The sequence below is a fragment of the Canis lupus genome, chromosome 20 (genome assembly GCF_048164855.1).
Source record: "Canis lupus baileyi chromosome 20, mCanLup2.hap1, whole genome shotgun sequence".
NCBI classification, from domain to species: domain Eukaryota; kingdom Metazoa; phylum Chordata; class Mammalia; order Carnivora; family Canidae; genus Canis; species Canis lupus.
In genome coordinates, this window is record NC_132857.1 from 32,944,154 (window position 1) to 32,963,122 (window position 18,969).

The window sequence follows — 18,969 nt, forward strand, 5'->3', positions numbered from 1 at the left end:
GAGAAAATTGAGACCCAGAAAAGAGAGGCGTCTGACCCATGGTCATGTTGCCAACCTTTGGCAAAAATGGGCCTGGAATCTAACCTCCTGACTCCAGTTCCTGTTTTTCTGCACAAAGGAAAGATCATTCAGGGCCCCCTATCTATTAGCTTCCACCTTCTTCTAGCTCTACATTCATAATTTTGTACTACCTTTTTCAGTTCTGACTCTGGCCTACCATGATCATTTATATTCATGCTTTCAGCTAGATAGGTAACATTATCCGAATATACTCAACATGGCAGGTGGTTTGCATATATTACTCTCTTATATTTGTGACAATTTAGGAACATTAGATATCATTATTTTATAGACAAAGACTCTGATGGTCAGAAAGATTAAGTAAACTGGCCAAGGAGACATAGCTAATAGACGGTAAAGCTTGGCATCAAGCCCAGCTCTGCTTGATACCTTATTTTATGATCATTTTACTAATCCATGCTGCCACTTGGCTGGCATGCTTCAGAATGCTCTGCCTTCTGTGTCTGCCTGGCTTTCCCCACTGTTTATGCTTATGATAGCCATGTACTGTGCTTCCTCATGTAGGACTCTCTGAACCTCAACTCTGAGTGCTCAGCCAATATCCAGTTGGATTATCCCTAGAGCATCTGCAGAGAGAGGGGAATTTGAGTTATCTGCTGTTTCCGGTCATCTGTGCATAACTTTATTTCAGAGTGGACACGCCAGCTTCTTGCAGAGCATTGGGTCCCCACAAGTTGCTTTTAGCCCTGTATTCATTCAGATTCTTTTGCTGGCATACTCTGTATCTTCCCGATTTACTAAGGAATCATGGGTCCACTTTTGCTTAAAATTGTCATATGCCACACACACTTAGTATCTCTGCTTGTTTTCTTTGAAGATTTTATGTAGGGAATGTCTTTTCTCCAAGATCTGGAGTGAGGTAACAAAACTATCATAGAAAAGAAAAACGCTGTTGGCAGACGTAGGCCAAGAGGTGGGTTGTGATCTGCCCCAAATTAGGTAATAAATGTGTGCATTGTCTGAATATAAGTAAAAATAATAATAATGCTGACCTAAAATCAGCCTGCTTTTTATTATCACCACACTTCATTGATTATAAACAATGTCAGAGATAAAATATTCCTCTTGAAAAAAATATTTTCTTAGCCTGTTCTAAAAATGATTTACAATTTCTGTTAAGTTTTGATATTACATATGTATCAAATGAGCATATTTTTATATTATTTATCTTTTAATAAATATTGTATTCTAAAACGAAGTTAATTTAAGAACTTCATCTTATGCAGTCAACAGCTGACACACATGTACTCAGTTGCAGGTGGTTTTTTTATTTTGAGAGTAAGATGGGGAAAATTTGGAGTAATTTGAGCACACTTTGCACACAGTTCACTCAGGGTGCAGTTCATGTCTGCATGCCTGTAGTACTGCATGTTCTTATATTTAAACAGTAAATCAGATAGCCCAGGAACTATGAAAAGGAAGGGATAGAACCTCAATGACTCCCATTCTGCCATTCTTTGTGACCATTTTAAGTTTCTGTTTCTGTTTATTTTATTTTATTTTTTTAATTTTTTTTTCATTTATTTATGATAGCCACACAGAGAGAGAGAGAGAGGCAGAGACATAGGCAGAGGGAGAAGCAGGCTCCATGCACAGGGAGCCTGACGTGGGATTCGATCCCGGGTCTCCAGGATCGCGCCCTGGGCCAAAGGCAGGCTCTAAACTGCTGCACCACCCAGGGATCCCCTGTTTCTGTTTAAAAGGTAAAACTGTCAAGCAGAATGCCAACTGTTGTGTAATAGTTTTGTTTGGTAAGTGGCAAGTTTAAGTCTACATGCAATATTTATATTGAATGTTCTCTTTAAATGTTCCTCCTTTTAAAAAAGTTATTAGTCATTTTAAAATGAAATAATGAATCAAAAAATTATCTTTACTGGTAGCTAAATAATTATTACTGAAACTACTGTTGTGTAGATAATGGAGAATGTAAGAATGCTCCTCTGCAGGTGTTGAATATGTCAGATATAGCCCTGTCTAATGTTGCAATCATAAGCAGGACAGCTTAAAAAAAAAAAAAAAAGCAGGACAGCTTTTCTCATACATTTACCAAGGCTGGTCTGCTTCTCCTCCCTATGCCACCAGTTGCCTCTGGCTCATTTAATTCACAACCCTTCTACCAAAGAGCCAAACCTTGTTCAGCATGAAGACAGTTTCCTACATAAGTGTTCTCAATAAGCAGAGGGAAAAGAAGCCAAGATGTGCTCATGAATACAAGGAGATCCATTGCTATAGCAGGTTGGAAGATAAAAGGCAAAAAGCCCAAAGAGATGGTTGGACATAAATGCCTGTTAGACATTACAGTAATTTCATAGATAACATCTTTACAAGTGTTAATTAAGCCATAACACTCCAGAAAAGGGAAAAGAAATAATTATTATCTGTTTCACACTGAAGTTAAATAATTGTCGAAGACCATAGATTGGTTCTGATCTTCCCCACCTTCACCATCAAGGTCCCTTTGGAGCATGAGGAGTGGAAAGAACGTGATGTGAGGCACACACTAAGACCAAATCTAGGAGGCCAACCCAGACTCTGCTCTCACTTGCTTCATGAATTTAAGCTTTTGTTTGCTGATTCCAATATCTTTATTTTTTAAAAAACTAGAAACTGATGCTTAATACAGAGACTGCTCGAAGGGATTAAATTGTAATGGATAACATGCCCAACATGACACACAAACCCAGCAAATACTACTTTAGTTTAAAAGTGCTTTGAAACTTCATTTTTGAGTTTTTCTCCTACGGATACCTCTGAAGATATGAAGGGAAGAAAAGAAGGTTTTTAATCCATATTTGGAAATTTATGGAGACATCAAATATGTTGCATTTTCTCTTCATTAATTTAGCCTGGCATATTTCTTCCGTGTTTGTTCAGTGAGAACAGACACATACCTGGAAAATTGTTCACCAAGGACCGAATTTATTTGTGAGAACTACATTCATGCACACACAAAAGAAAAACAAAGCAAGCTTAAAGTGCCATGTTCACATCAATCCATCTCCATTGGGTGGCAGAATTTTATGATGGTACGCAAAGATGTAGGCGATATGCTCATGATTCATTTATTTGGAAATCAATTAAGTGTAACTCCAGACACAAGTCTCAGAGTATTGTTCCAGGCTGGAAAGGATGCCTCTATTAGCATTTAAAGAGGCCTTGTTCTCCATACAGCATCCTAAACCAGCAATGCTTAACCTAGATTTATCTATTAAAAATATCTGTTAAGCTTATAAAAATATTGACAGCTGAATCAAATTGCAGGCTTCTATAGATTAGAATCTCTATGCCTCAAATCCAAAAATTACATCTATATTTTCTAAAATGACATGGACTTAGTACTATTTTCCTAATCAGATAAACATGGACGGTATTGAATTGTCCCACACCCTTTTGTTCCATTTTTAATTACATATGTGCCTTGCTTTAAACATAATTTAAAACAATTTAAGGAAACATGCAAAATTGGAATAAAAGGTCAAGGATGGAGAGAAAGTTCAAACAAATATCTGGATCAACGTGAAATCAAACAATATTTTAAGTGCTTCCTGGAAGCTAAAGCACAAAGGTTAATGAAAATATTCCCCAAATTTGATCATTTTCCCCAAGATTGTCTATAATCTAATTAAAATCACAGAAGGATGTGTGTGTGTGTGTGTGTGTGTGTGTGTGTAAAGTGAAAAGCTAGTTCTAAAATTAAATGGAAAGGTAAAGACTCAATAACATCCAAGATACTCATAAAGAAGAGCAAGTGAAGAGGATTTTTCTCCCCCTGGATATGAGGATTTAAAACAATGGTGGAGCATAATATAAAGCACTAGGATGAGCCCAGGAATTTATGTTCATTTGATTTTTTACAAATGTAGCATCATGGAATAATCTGGGAAAGTTTTGATGTGAAGCAACATAGCTTCTAGAACTAAAGCATTATAGAAGACTGTTTTCATAACTTAGAGAAATATTTTTTAAATAGGAAATAAGTGGAATGCAATGATCTTAAATCTCAATCAACTACGCAATATTAAAATTATAAATTTCTTGTCACCAAAAGAGACTATCAAAAGAAGAAAGGCCAATGGAAAAAGTGTAGTACAGTATTTGTCATATATATAACTAACAAAAAACATACACATCAAAACCTAGAAACAAAAGAACAATCCAGATGAGATCCAGATGAGAAGTGGGTAAGAAATTCAAATATGGACTTCAGAAGAGAATGCAAATGGCCAATAAACACATGAGAAGATGATCAAACTCATTAGCTATCAGAAAAACACAAATTAAAACTATACATCCATCAAAATGCCTAACGGTGAAAGGCCTGATAGTATCAAGTGTTATAAAGATATAGAACTGGGGATGCCTGGGTGGTTCAGCGGTTTAGTACCTGCCTTCAGCCCAGGGTGTGATCCTGGAGTCCCAGGATCGAGTCCCACATCAGGCACCCTACATGGAGCCTGCTCCTCCCTCTGCCTGTGTCTCTGTCTCAATCTCTCTCTCTCTCTCTCTCTCCAACCCCTCTGTGTGTCTCTTGAGTAAATAAAATCATTAAAAAATATGTAGAACAAAAAGGACTCCAACACATTGATAGTGGAAATTCCAACCGATAAATCACATTGGAAAACTGCATTGTCTCATAACATTGAAGGTATATGTACTAAAACCTAATCATTCTCCTAAAAAAGCCGCTACAGAGACATGCATGTGTGACCCAGGAGAATTATTGATGAATGTTTACGACAGCCTTACTTGAAGCATCAGAAGTTAATAACAATCCGTCTCTCTGTCAATATCAGAGTGGATAAATATTGTAGTGTAACCATGTAATGAAAGGATTGACGAACTTTTCCTACAAAGGATTTGGCATCAAATATTTTCAGCTTTCTGAACTACCTGATCTCTGTCAAAAGTAGTCAACTCTGACATGTTTAGCCATAAACAATGCACAAATGAAAAAGCATGGTTGTGTTCCAATAAAACTTTATTTACAAAAATAAGTAATAGAGTATATTTGACCCACAAGCCACAATTTCCCCTGATGTAGTTGATAGCAGTGAAGGCAAATTATAGCTCTATATAAAAACAGAAGGAGCACTTGAGTGGCTTTGGGTGCTGGCAGTATTTTATCTTCTGACTCATCTTTAATTTGGTGTTCATATTATAGCAACTTGCTAGTCTGTATATTTTTTTTGAACTCCTATATTTGTATTATACTCAACATTTTAAACTTTGCATCAATTCTTGCTTTAAATCCCCTGCTTCCCCTACTTCTCTGAGCATATAACATTGATAAGTGGTCTTTTTATTTAAGGCTGAACTACTCTTAAAATGCACGTCAGTCAATGAGTTGAAGCCATACGCCGACATTCTGAGTTCTTCATCCCAAAATAGGTAGAAGTAACTGGGAGTCCATGCATGAAGAAGAGATCTAGACTCAGTGCTTAAGGAGGAACTAGACCAGCCCTGCCATCTATGAAAAAGTGGGGGAAAAAAAGTAGTTACTGAGGAGGAAGCAGAAGGCTAACTGAGAACAAAGCACAAGCTGACATCTTGCAAACCATCACCCCCACTCCTAAGTGGGATATGTGTGACATTCATCAAGGAAGCTCCCAACTGTCTTAATGTTATTTGACATTAACTTGACAATGACAAGGCCCTCAGTATCTCACAGGTCCTCTTTAGCATATGAAAATTCTTTTCTGTCGCATGCTTTAATAAAACCACCAAATGCACTAAAAATGTCTCAAAAAAATCTTTCTTGGCCGTGGGCTCTGGACCTCACCCCACCAAACCTCACCTACATTCCAAAACTGCATCAGTTACCACTGTCTGGGCTGCTTCATGCAACCTGCACAACTAGGATGGTGAAAAATAGCTGACAAAGCCTGATAATCAGGACCTTACAAAACACCCGCAGGATCAGGTGATTAACTATGGTAGCACTGAGGATGGAAGTCCGAAGTGCTACTCTAAACCCTGATTCTGGGGGCTCAGTGGTTGAGTGTCTGCCTTTGGCTCAGGTCGTGATCCTGGGGTCCTGGGATCCAGTCCCACATCAGGCTCCCTGCAGGGAGTCTGCTTCTCCCTCCGCTTACATCTCTGCCTTTCTCTCTGTGTCTCTTTAAAATCTTTAAAATAAAAATAAATTAAAAAAAAAAACCCTGATTCTTGAATATGTCTGAACCACTAAAGCACTAAACAGAGAGAAAGGAGGACACAAAGGGAGTAAGGGAGAAAAGGAAAGAACAGCTTCTTATAAGGAGCATACAAACTGTGATTTCAAGTATCCAAACTGGATAAAGTTGGGCAAAGAAAGACAGCAAACTGATTGTCAGAAAATTAATTAAATTAATTAATTAATTAATTAAGAAGAAAAATAAAAGTCTAAAGAGTAAATCACTGAAAGTTATAAAAATCAATGTTATTTTTTTAAAAACCAATAAATTTAAAAACAAAAATGACAAATTTGACCCAATGGAAGGGAAAATAAAGGAGAACTATCCATTCTTCAAGTATTCTTGGAAAACTGAATATCTACTATCAGACTCTTGTTCTTGGTACTAGAAATGTAACCATGAATAAAACAGAGACGTCTACTACTACTAACTTATATGAGGGAGGAAGTCAAGACTAAAGGAAGGAAAGGAAGGAGGAAAAGAAAGAAGGAAGGAGGGAAGGAAACTAAGAATAAATTTTTCTGTAGTAGGAAAAGCTATGAAGAGAAATAAAGAAAAAAAATGATGAGAGATGAGAGAAGAGTCCTCAAATAAGGCTTTAAGAAAAGGTGTCCCTGAGACAGTGACATTAGAAATGACCAGAACAAAGGAAGAAACCCAGCCAAAGAGAAATCTGGAAAAGAAAAAGTATGACTCAAACTAAAATCTTCAAAAGATGATATAAAATCTAAAGTATATTATAGGGAGCAAATTGGAGTACCATGCAAAATCCCATCAGAAAGCTAACAAGAGGGACGCCTGGATGGCTCAGTTGGTTAAATGTCTGCCTTCAGCTCAGGTCACTATCCCAGGGTCCCAGGATTGAACCCCTCATTGTGCTCTCTGCACCGACCCCACCATTGTGTTCTCTCCCTTTCACTCACTCTCCCTCAAATAAATAAAATCTTAAAAAAAAGAAAGATAAAAAGATAAAAAATATGAAAAGAAAGATACAAAACAGAAGTATAGACCAAGAGACTTTACATCTCCCTAATACAAATTCCAGAAGTAGATAATGAAGGTAATGACAGAAAATCAGTATTCAAAATAAGTTTTTGACTGAGAATTTTCTGGAATTTATAAGAATCATGGGGTTTAGATTGAAAGAACATGCTGAGTATAAAAGTGATAAATCTAAGTAAACCTAAATACGTATTACTAAAACTGAAGAACTTCAATGATATTTTTAAAAAACCCTACAAAATAAAACAAAAACAAAACATATTTGACATTCTATGGAGAAAAGATAGATTACTTACCAGTGAATGATACTTAAAATGTGCATCATTAAGTCAAATAGCTGCCTTATCACCAACAATAATTGTCAGGATAAAGTGAAACAATTGAACCAAAGGGCTTAGAGAAAACAACTGTCAACATAGAATTCCCTGTTAAGACAAACCATCAGTCAATGTAAGGCCAAAATCAAAACAATGTCAGATATAAAATGCGAAGTAAGTATATACCTACAGACTTCTTACTAAAATAATGAGTATCAAATGAAATTAGGAATAAACAAATTTAGTCCAGAGGGTTAGGTTGGTGAGGGAGCGAGGAAGGGAGAAAGAATTTCTTTAAAAGTAGCTCTTCTGGGAGGTCCTGGGTGGCTCAGTTGGTAAAACGTCCAATTCTTGATTTTGGCTCTGGTAATGATCTTAGCGTCCTGGGATGAAGCCCAATATCAGGCTCCATGCTCAGCATGGAGTCAACTTAAAATGTTCTCTCTCTACCTTTTTCTCTGCCCCTCCCCACACTTGCATTCTCTAACTCTCTCTAAAATAAATAAAATCTTTTTTAAAAAAACAAACAAGTAGGTCTTTTGAACAAAAGACAGAATCAAGAGTACAAAGAGAAATACCTATATAAAGGACCAAATGAGTTTTTTAAAGTAACCAAATAAGTTTATAGAAATTGAAACTATCACCAACAATATTAAAAGGACAGTGAATATATTAAACAGCAGATTATATATAACTGAACAGAGAAGTAGCAAACTATAAAAAGATCTGAATAAATACCCAAAACACAAAATTAATGGAATAAAAGTGAAAGTAAAATTGAGAAAATAGATGAGAAAGAAAGATAGTTAATGTGCATTTACTCAGATATCCAGAAGGAGAACATCAAAATAAAAAATAAGAATTTTAAAAAAGGATCAAAATGATATAATGACTAGGAATTTCTCAGAAATTCTGAAGGAAGTGACTCTGAAGCTTCAGGAAATCTAACATAGTCTAAATATTATGATGAAAGAGAAATTCACATTTTTTTAAAAGCCAGAAATCCAAAACAACAATGACAGAAACATCAGACATGACTATAACAACAAAGAATATCAGGAAATAGTGGAAGAAAGATCATCAAATGACAGGATAAAATAACTGTCAACTTAGAATAGTATGCCTAGTGAAACAACCTTTCATGAATGAGGGAAAAACAGTGACATATTCAGGAAAAGTAAAACCAGGCCAAACTGAAACAAAAACAAAAATAGAACAAACGGCATACACAAGTAAAATATACACAAGGATCTATTACCAATAGGCAATTGGCATAAACATCTAAAATGGACTGAATGGTGTCCCCACAAAATTCATATGCTGACACCCTAATCTCCAATGTCACTGTAATGCTAACTTTTTTTTTTTTTTTTACAAATGAGGACTTCAGAGAGGTAACATGTATAAAGCAATGTGACTGTAAGCAGAGAAAGCAGAGAAATTCAAAAGCCTTTGAATTCCAACCCTATATTAATACCTATATGGCACTGAAAGTAAAAATGAGAGCAAACACAGAAAATTGGAAAGAAAATATTAAATAACAAAGAAAGGTGGCACAGAGAATTTCAACAACATACTATAGACCAACTGTAACAGACATACACAGAACTCTCAACCCAACAGAATTTTCACAAGTGCACTTGAAACATTTCCTGGGATAGACCACATAAGAGGCCACAAAACAAGTCTTAATGAAGTCGAAAATATTGAAATCATAGAAAGTATCTTTCCAATCATAATGGATTGAAACTAGAAGTCAAGAGCTAGTGGAAAACTCAAAAATCCACAAGTATGTGGTATTTAAATACCACAATCTTAAGCAACCAATGAGTCAAAGAGGAAAGTAGAACAAAAATTAGAAAATATCTCTAGGGATCCCTGGGTGGCGCAGCGGTTTGGCGCCTGCCTTTGGCCCAGGGTGCGATCCTCGAAACCCGGGATCGAATCCCACATCAGGCTCCCGGTGCATGGAGCCTGCTTCTCCCTCTGCCTATGTCTCTGCCTCTCTCTCTCTCTCTCTGTGTGACTATCATAAATAAATAAAAAATTAAAAAAAAAAGACAGAAAATATCTCTAGAAAAATCAAAATGAAAACACAATCTACCAAAATTCATGAGATGAAGTGAAAGCAGTAGTAACAGGAAGTCTATAGTGGCAAATACGCCCATTAAAAGAGAAAGAAAATTTCAAAACAGCAATGTAACTTAGCACTTTAAGAACTAGAAAAAAAAGAACCATACTAGAAAAATAAGACCATACCTAAGAGTGTGTGTTTAAAGAAGGAACTAAGCCCACAGTGCCAGGTATGGTCTGATTTGTGTCTTACCAAAGTTCACATGCTGGAACCCTAATGCCCAGTGTGCTGGTGGAAGGGGGGCGGGGCCTTTGGGTAGTGATTAGGTTATAAGGGTGGTGCCCTCATGAACAGGATTAGTGCCCTGAGGAAAGAGTCCTGGTAAGACTTCCTTGTTCCTTCTGGCAGGTGAGGATACAATGAGAAGTCTACAACTTGGACAACAAGTCTACAGCTGACCATGCTGGCAATTTGAGATTCATCTTCCAGAGCTGTAGGAAATAAATGTTCTTTTGTTGAGAAGTCACCTGTAGTATTTTTTAAAAATATTTATTGATTTATTTATGATAGACATAGAGAGAGAGAGAGAGGCAGAGACACAGGAAGAGGGAGAAGCAGGCTCCACGCTGGGAGCCTGACACGGGACTCAATCCCAGGACTCCGGGATCTTGCCCTGGGCCAAAGGCAGGCATGAAACCACTGAGCCACTCAGGGATCCCCACACCTGTAGTATTTTTGTTATAGCTACCTGAATGGAATGAGCCAGAATATGTCAAAAGCCTTAATACTGATCCAGAGGTTTTATTTACTGCTTGAAAAGTGAACATTTATGTTCTTATTATTACTTATTCATGTTTTCTTTATGCATTATTTTTAGTTAAATAAATATATTAAAAAATCTTACAGAGGGAAGGAGGGGGAGAAGAAATTAAACCTAAAGCTAGTAGAAGAAAGGAAATAATAAAGACTAGAGCACAGATGAATAACCTAGAGAATAGAAAAATATTTAAAAAGTCAACTAAACCAATAACCCTTTCTTCAAAAATATCAACAAAAATTGACAAACTTTTATCTAGCTAGATTATAAAAAAGGAGAAAAGAATCAAATAACTAAAATCACAAATGAAAACAAAGACAGGGAGTGGCTCAGTTGTTTAAGTGTCTGCCTTTGGCTCAGGTCATGATCCCAGGGTCCTGGGATAGAGTCCCACATTGGGCTCACTGTTCAGCAGGGAGTCTGCTTCTCCATCTCCCTCTGCCACTCACCTCCTAGCTTGGGTTTGCTCTCTCTCTCTCTTTCTCTCTATCTCAAATAAATAAATAAGTCTTTAAAAAATTAGAGATATTGTATCAATGTCACAGAAACAGAAAGTATTATAAAAGTATACTACGGACAATCATCCATCAACAAATTGGAGAACTGAGGTGAAATGGACAAATTCCTAGAAAAGTATGGTCTGCATGGACTGAATCATGAAAAAATAGAAAATTTGAATAGACTTATTCTGGTAAAAAGATTGAATCACTAATCAAAATTCTCTCAAGAAAGTAAATCCTGAGACCACATGGCTTCAGTGGTAGATTCTACCAAATATTTAGTGAAGAAGTAATACCCATCCCTCTCTCACTCTTCTAAAAACACTGAAGAAGAGAGAATACTTTCTAACTGATTTTATAAGGACAGTATTACCTGAAACCAAGTCATACGCAGACACAAGAAGAAAGAAGTCAAACCCTAATACCCCTTATGAATATGATACATTATTGTTTTGAATCATAACAAAATATTACCAATCCAAATCCATTAGTATTTTTAAAAGGAAAATATACCATCACCCAGTGGAATTTATTCTGAAATGTAAGGATGATTCAATACATAAAAATCAATCAATGTAATATATCACATGAACATATGAAAAAAATGATCATTTTAACTGATTCAGAAAAGAATATTTGGCAAAATTCAACAGCCTTGCATAGTAGCAACACTCAAGAAACTAGGAATAGGTGGAGATATAATAGCATAATAACCTCAACATAATAAAGGCCATATTTGAAAAAAAAAAACAGAAAATTATACTGAATGACTAAGATGAAACAAGACAAGGATGCTACTTTTGCTGCTTCTATTCAACATAGTATAGGATATCCTCATCAGAGACAGTTGGCAAGAAAAAGAAAAAAAAGGCACGTAAAATTGGAAGGAAAGCAGTAAAATTATCTCTGCTGAAAGATGACATAATCATATTGTGTAGAAAACCCTAAGAGTCATTACACACACACGCAGAATTTTAGAACCAAATGAATGATTAGTTGCATTCGCATTCACTAAAATGAACAAGCTAAACAGGACACTAAGAAAACAATTCCATATACAATATCATTAAGAAGAATAAAATACTTGGAAATAAGCCTGACTACAGAACTGAAACTATTGTAAAACTAAAACTGCAAAATATCACTGAGAGAATTTAAGAGGCTCAAATAAATGGAAGGACATATTGTGTTCACAGATCGCACTTAATATAGTGAAGATGTTAATACTAACCCAAGACATCTACAGATTTAATGTAATCCCTATCAAAATTCCAATGACTTTTTTTTGCAGAAACAGAAAAAAATCCATTAAAAATTCATATGGAGGGATCCCTGGGTGGCGCAGCGGTTTGGCGCCTGCCTTTGGCCCGGGGCGCGATCCTGGAGACCCGGGATCGAATCCCACGTCAGGCTCCCGGTGCATGGAGCCTGCTTCTCCCTCTGCCTATGTCTCTGCCTCTCTCTCTCTCTCTCTGTGTGACTATCATAAATAAATAAAAAATTAAAAAAAAAAGACAGAAAATATCTCTAGAAAAATCAAAATGAAAACACAATCTACCAAAATTCATGAGATGAAGTGAAAGCAGTAGTAACAGGAAGTCTATAGTGGCAAATACGCCCATTAAAAGAGAAAGAAAATTTCAAAACAGCAATGTAACTTAGCACTTTAAGAACTAGAAAAAAAAGAACCATACTAGAAAAATAAGACCATACCTAAGAGTGTGTGTTTAAAGAAGGAACTAAGCCCACAGTGCCAGGTATGGTCTGATTTGTGTCTTACCAAAGTTCACATGCTGGAACCCTAATGCCCAGTGTGCTGGTGGAAGGGGGGCGGGGCCTTTGGGTAGTGATTAGGTTATAAGGGTGGTGCCCTCATGAACAGGATTAGTGCCCTGAGGAAAGAGTCCTGGTAAGACTTCCTTGTTCCTTCTGGCAGGTGAGGATACAATGAGAAGTCTACAACTTGGACAACAAGTCTACAGCTGACCATGCTGGCAATTTGAGATTCATCTTCCAGAGCTGTAGGAAATAAATGTTCTTTTGTTGAGAAGTCACCTGTAGTATTTTTTAAAAATATTTATTGATTTATTTATGATAGACATAGAGAGAGAGAGAGAGGCAGAGACACAGGAAGAGGGAGAAGCAGGCTCCACGCTGGGAGCCTGACACGGGACTCAATCCCAGGACTCCGGGATCTTGCCCTGGGCCAAAGGCAGGCATGAAACCACTGAGCCACTCAGGGATCCCCACACCTGTAGTATTTTTGTTATAGCTACCTGAATGGAATGAGCCAGAATATGTCAAAAGCCTTAATACTGATCCAGAGGTTTTATTTACTGCTTGAAAAGTGAACATTTATGTTCTTATTATTACTTATTCATGTTTTCTTTATGCATTATTTTTAGTTAAATAAATATATTAAAAAATCTTACAGAGGGAAGGAGGGGGAGAAGAAATTAAACCTAAAGCTAGTAGAAGAAAGGAAATAATAAAGACTAGAGCACAGATGAATAACCTAGAGAATAGAAAAATATTTAAAAAGTCAACTAAACCAATAACCCTTTCTTCAAAAATATCAACAAAAATTGACAAACTTTTATCTAGCTAGATTATAAAAAAGGAGAAAAGAATCAAATAACTAAAATCACAAATGAAAACAAAGACAGGGAGTGGCTCAGTTGTTTAAGTGTCTGCCTTTGGCTCAGGTCATGATCCCAGGGTCCTGGGATAGAGTCCCACATTGGGCTCACTGTTCAGCAGGGAGTCTGCTTCTCCATCTCCCTCTGCCACTCACCTCCTAGCTTGGGTTTGCTCTCTCTCTCTCTTTCTCTCTATCTCAAATAAATAAATAAGTCTTTAAAAAATTAGAGATATTGTATCAATGTCACAGAAACAGAAAGTATTATAAAAGTATACTACGGACAATCATCCATCAACAAATTGGAGAACTGAGGTGAAATGGACAAATTCCTAGAAAAGTATGGTCTGCATGGACTGAATCATGAAAAAATAGAAAATTTGAATAGACTTATTCTGGTAAAAAGATTGAATCACTAATCAAAATTCTCTCAAGAAAGTAAATCCTGAGACCACATGGCTTCAGTGGTAGATTCTACCAAATATTTAGTGAAGAAGTAATACCCATCCCTCTCTCACTCTTCTAAAAACACTGAAGAAGAGAGAATACTTTCTAACTGATTTTATAAGGACAGTATTACCTGAAACCAAGTCATACGCAGACACAAGAAGAAAGAAGTCAAACCCTAATACCCCTTATGAATATGATACATTATTGTTTTGAATCATAACAAAATATTACCAATCCAAATCCATTAGTATTTTTAAAAGGAAAATATACCATCACCCAGTGGAATTTATTCTGAAATGTAAGGATGATTCAATACATAAAAATCAATCAATGTAATATATCACATGAACATATGAAAAAAATGATCATTTTAACTGATTCAGAAAAGAATATTTGGCAAAATTCAACAGCCTTGCATAGTAGCAACACTCAAGAAACTAGGAATAGGTGGAGATATAATAGCATAATGACCTCAACATAATAAAGGCCATATTTGAAAAAAAAAAACAGAAAATTATACTGAATGACTAAGATGAAACAAGACAAGGATGCTACTTTTGCTGCTTCTATTCAACATAGTATAGGATATCCTCATCAGAGACAGTTGGCAAGAAAAAGAAAAAAAAGGCACGTAAAATTGGAAGGAAAGCAGTAAAATTATCTCTGCTGAAAGATGACATAATCATATTGTGTAGAAAACCCTAAGAGTCATTACACACACACGCAGAATTTTAGAACCAAATGAATGATTAGTTGCATTCGCATTCACTAAAATGAACAAGCTAAACAGGACACTAAGAAAACAATTCCATATACAATATCATTAAGAAGAATAAAATACTTGGAAATAAGCCTGACTACAGAACTGAAACTATTGTAAAACTAAAACTGCAAAATATCACTGAGAGAATTTAAGAGGCTCAAATAAATGGAAGGACATATTGTGTTCACAGATCGCACTTAATATAGTGAAGATGTTAATACTAACCCAAGACATCTACAGATTTAATGTAATCCCTATCAAAATTCCAATGACTTTTTTTTGCAGAAACAGAAAAAAATCCATTAAAAATTCATATGGAGGGATCCCTGGGTGGCGCAGCGGTTTGGCGCCTGCCTTTGGCCCGGGGCGCGATCCTGGAGACCCGGGATCGAATCCCACGTCAGGCTCCCGGTGCATGGAGCCTGCTTCTCCCTCTGCCTGTGTCTCTGCCTCTCTCTCTCTCTCTGTGACTATAATAAATAAATAAATAAATAAATAAATAAATAAATAAATAAATAAATAAATCATATGGAATCTCAAGGGATTCTCTCTGAATAGGCAACCAATCTTGAAAAAGAAGAACAGGTAGAGGCCTCACATCTCCTGATTTCAAAACTTACTACAAAGCTACAACAATCAAGAATGTGTTACTGACATAAAGATGGACGTATAGATCAATGGAATGAAATAGAGAGCCCAGAAATAAATCCTTCTTTATGGTTGAAAGGTTTTTGACAAGGATACCAAGACAATTCAATACGAAGAGACTCTCCATTAAATGGTGCTAGAAAGACTGGATATTCATGAACAAAAGAATAAACTTGAACCCTCACCTTACACCATATAAACAATTAGCCAAAATAGATAAAAGATCTAAATGTAAAACTATAAAACTCTAAGAAGAAACCTGGGGGAAATTGTTATGGCATGGTAGTTGAAATTTTTTTTTTTTATTTGACATCAAAGCACGTGGGCAACAAAAATGAAAATAGATAAATTGAACTACCTCAGAATTAATAACATTTATGAGAGACTATGGGCCATTATGGTGACATAGGAGCCCTTTGAATTTTCCTCTTCCTACAGACACACTGAATGAGTAGCTACACATGGAGCAAATCCCTCTGAGAGAAACAGAGAAACTAGCTAAGTGGCTACTACATGTTGGGTAGTAGAACATACCGAGAACATACCCACGTTAAAACGAACAGGAAGTCTGAGACATACTATAAAGCCCACACATGCCACAGCACCTTTAAATCAGGAAGGAGTTCCCCTTCCTCCAGAGAAGCAAAGGATTTGGACTGTACACCTAATGCCCTGACTTTTGAGATGCCTACTCAAGGGATGGACCTCCAAAACATCTTGCTCTGAAAACCCACTGAAATTGAATTCATGAATTCCATAGTACTCTAGCAAAGAAGCCATTCTTACTGAATGTGCAAAATTTCCATGCAGCTATCTTCCCAGGACTCAGAGCAGAGGCAGCCGGCAGAAATGCTCATCTTCAGCTCATCTTCATTATTGCCTGGTAGAGGTTTGACTGCACACTTTACAGGCTGCTCTTGAAGGTTCAGCTTCTAATTAGCATGTATCCAGGTGCTGACTGTAATCATCATCAGAGCCTAAAATCACAATGCCTTGGGTCAGTCCAAAAATAAAACCAAGTGACTAGGGAAGCCTGGGTGGCTCACTGGTTGAGCGTCTGCCTTCGGCTCAGGGCTTGATCCCAGAGTACCGGATCGAGTCCCATATCAGGCTCCTAGCATGGAGTCTGCTTCTCCTGTCTCTGCCTTTCTTTGCGTCTCTCATGTATAAATAAATAAAACCTTTAAGAAAAAAACCCAAGTGACTAGTATCTACCTAGAAGGAGCTTGTCTATGCATCTAGTGCCCCAGCTTTTAAGGCTGCCATCTGAGGAATGGGCCCCAAATCAACTACCTCTGATGGCTGAGAGCAATTACATCCACAAAATCCATAGGACATAGCAAATAAAGAAGTTTCACATGGGACCCTATGGCTTTACACCTGGGGTCAGCATTGACGGAGCATGCAAAATACCCATCTTACCGTTCGTTTCTCCCTGAAAGTGGAGTGAATGTGTATTTTCATAGTCACTGTCTATGAGTCTGGCTTCTAATTTGCCTATGTCTAGGTGCATGTGACTGCAATCCTCCCCATCGGGAGAGGTAGATTATGACATGAAAAAAGTAAAATGGGGGGATGTAAAAATGCGTAATTTGTACATACACTTGAAGTTGTTGCTATCAACCCAAAATAGACTGTTATGTTTTATTTAAACATTGCATAACTACCAGACAAAAACTTTTAGTAAATACACAAAAGATAAAGAAGAAAGGAACTACAAAACAACCAGAAAATAATTAACAAAATGGTAATAGTAAGTCCATAACTATCAATAATTACTTTAAGTGAAAATGGACTAAATTCTCCAATAAAAAGACATAAGTGGTTGAATGGATAAAAAAGCAGGACTCAACCATACGCTGCCAACAGAGCCTCACTTCAGCATTAAGAGCATATATAAGCTCAAAGCAAAGGGATGGGAAAAAAAATATTTCTATGCAAGAGGATTTTATTTTTTTAAAGCAGGGATAGCTAGACTGATATAAAACAAAATAGACTATAAGCTGAAAACTAACAAGAGATGAAAGTTATTATGTAACAATGAAGGGGTCAATTCATCAAGAGAGTATACCAATTGTAAGTATTTATGCACCCAGTGGCAGAGCACATAAATATATAAAGCAAATATTAACGGATTTGAAGAAGGAAACAGACAGCAATGCAATAGTAGGGGATACACTACTTTCAACAATGGATAGATGATTCATACAGAAAATCAATAGGGAAGTATCAGACTTAAACTATATTTTAGACCAAGTGGACTTAGCAGTGATTAAAGAACATTCCATCCAACAGCAGCTAAATACACATTCTTCTCAAACACACATAAAACATTCTCCAGAAAAAAAAAAAAAAATTCTCCAGGATAGATCATATGGTAGTCCACAAAAAAGTGTTATAAAATTTAAGATTGTAGTCATATCAGGCATCTTTTCTGACCACCATGGTATGAAGCTAGAAATCAATTATAAGAAGAAAACTGGAAAATTTACAAACATGTGAAGATTAAACAACATGTTCCTGGACAATCACTCGGTCAAAGAAGAAATCAAAAGAGAAATAGAGGCCCCTGGGTAGTGCTGTCTGTTAAGCAACGGACTCTTGGCTTCCACTCAGGTCATGATCTGAGGGTCATGAGATTGAACCCCGTGATAGGCTCTGGGCTCAGCACAGAGTTAAGTTTCTCCCTCTCCCTCTGCCCCATTGCTCTCCCTCTACAATAAATATATACATCTTTAAAAAGAAAGAAATATAAAAAAATCTTGAGATAAATGAAAACCACTGACGTATCACATACCCTATTCAAGAAACGTATTATCCCATCATATACGCAGCTCCCATCCACATGCAAGGAAGAATTATCAGAATATGTACAATTACAAGGGCAGGGAAAACTTGGGGATCATCTTTCAAATTCTTCCTTCTACAGTCCTCTCTCTGGTCCCCGTCGAGTCTCATCCTTCCCAAACGCAAAGTACATCTGTCTCACTGCAAAGTTCCCAGGACTCTTGTCTCATTACAGCATCAGCTCAAAGTAAAAGACTTATAACCTATCATCATCAACTCAAAGTTCAAAATTTTATCTATGCCTCAAATCTAATTTTAATATTGTTGTGGACAAGGCTTTAAGATATAGCTGATTTTGTTTACTATTTTTTAAAATTGATTTGTGGGAATTATTTATAATTTCATTTTATATATGTATATGTTCAGATATCTCCTCTCACTTTTTTGGCTTCTCTGAACTTTTAGAATGGAGTATTTTGATAATCAGGGACTTTTCATTATAATGTAACCAAATATATCAATCTGTTTATTTATAACTTATATTTTTGTATTTAAGAAATATATTCATACCATGAGTTCACCAAGATATTCCCCATATTTACTTTAAAAATTTAAGCCTTTGCTTTTGACATATCTTGATTTTGTGTATGTTGTAACGTACACATCATTTTCTTTGTTTTTCTCCTGTACGGGTAATATTTTTTCCCTCCATTTATTAG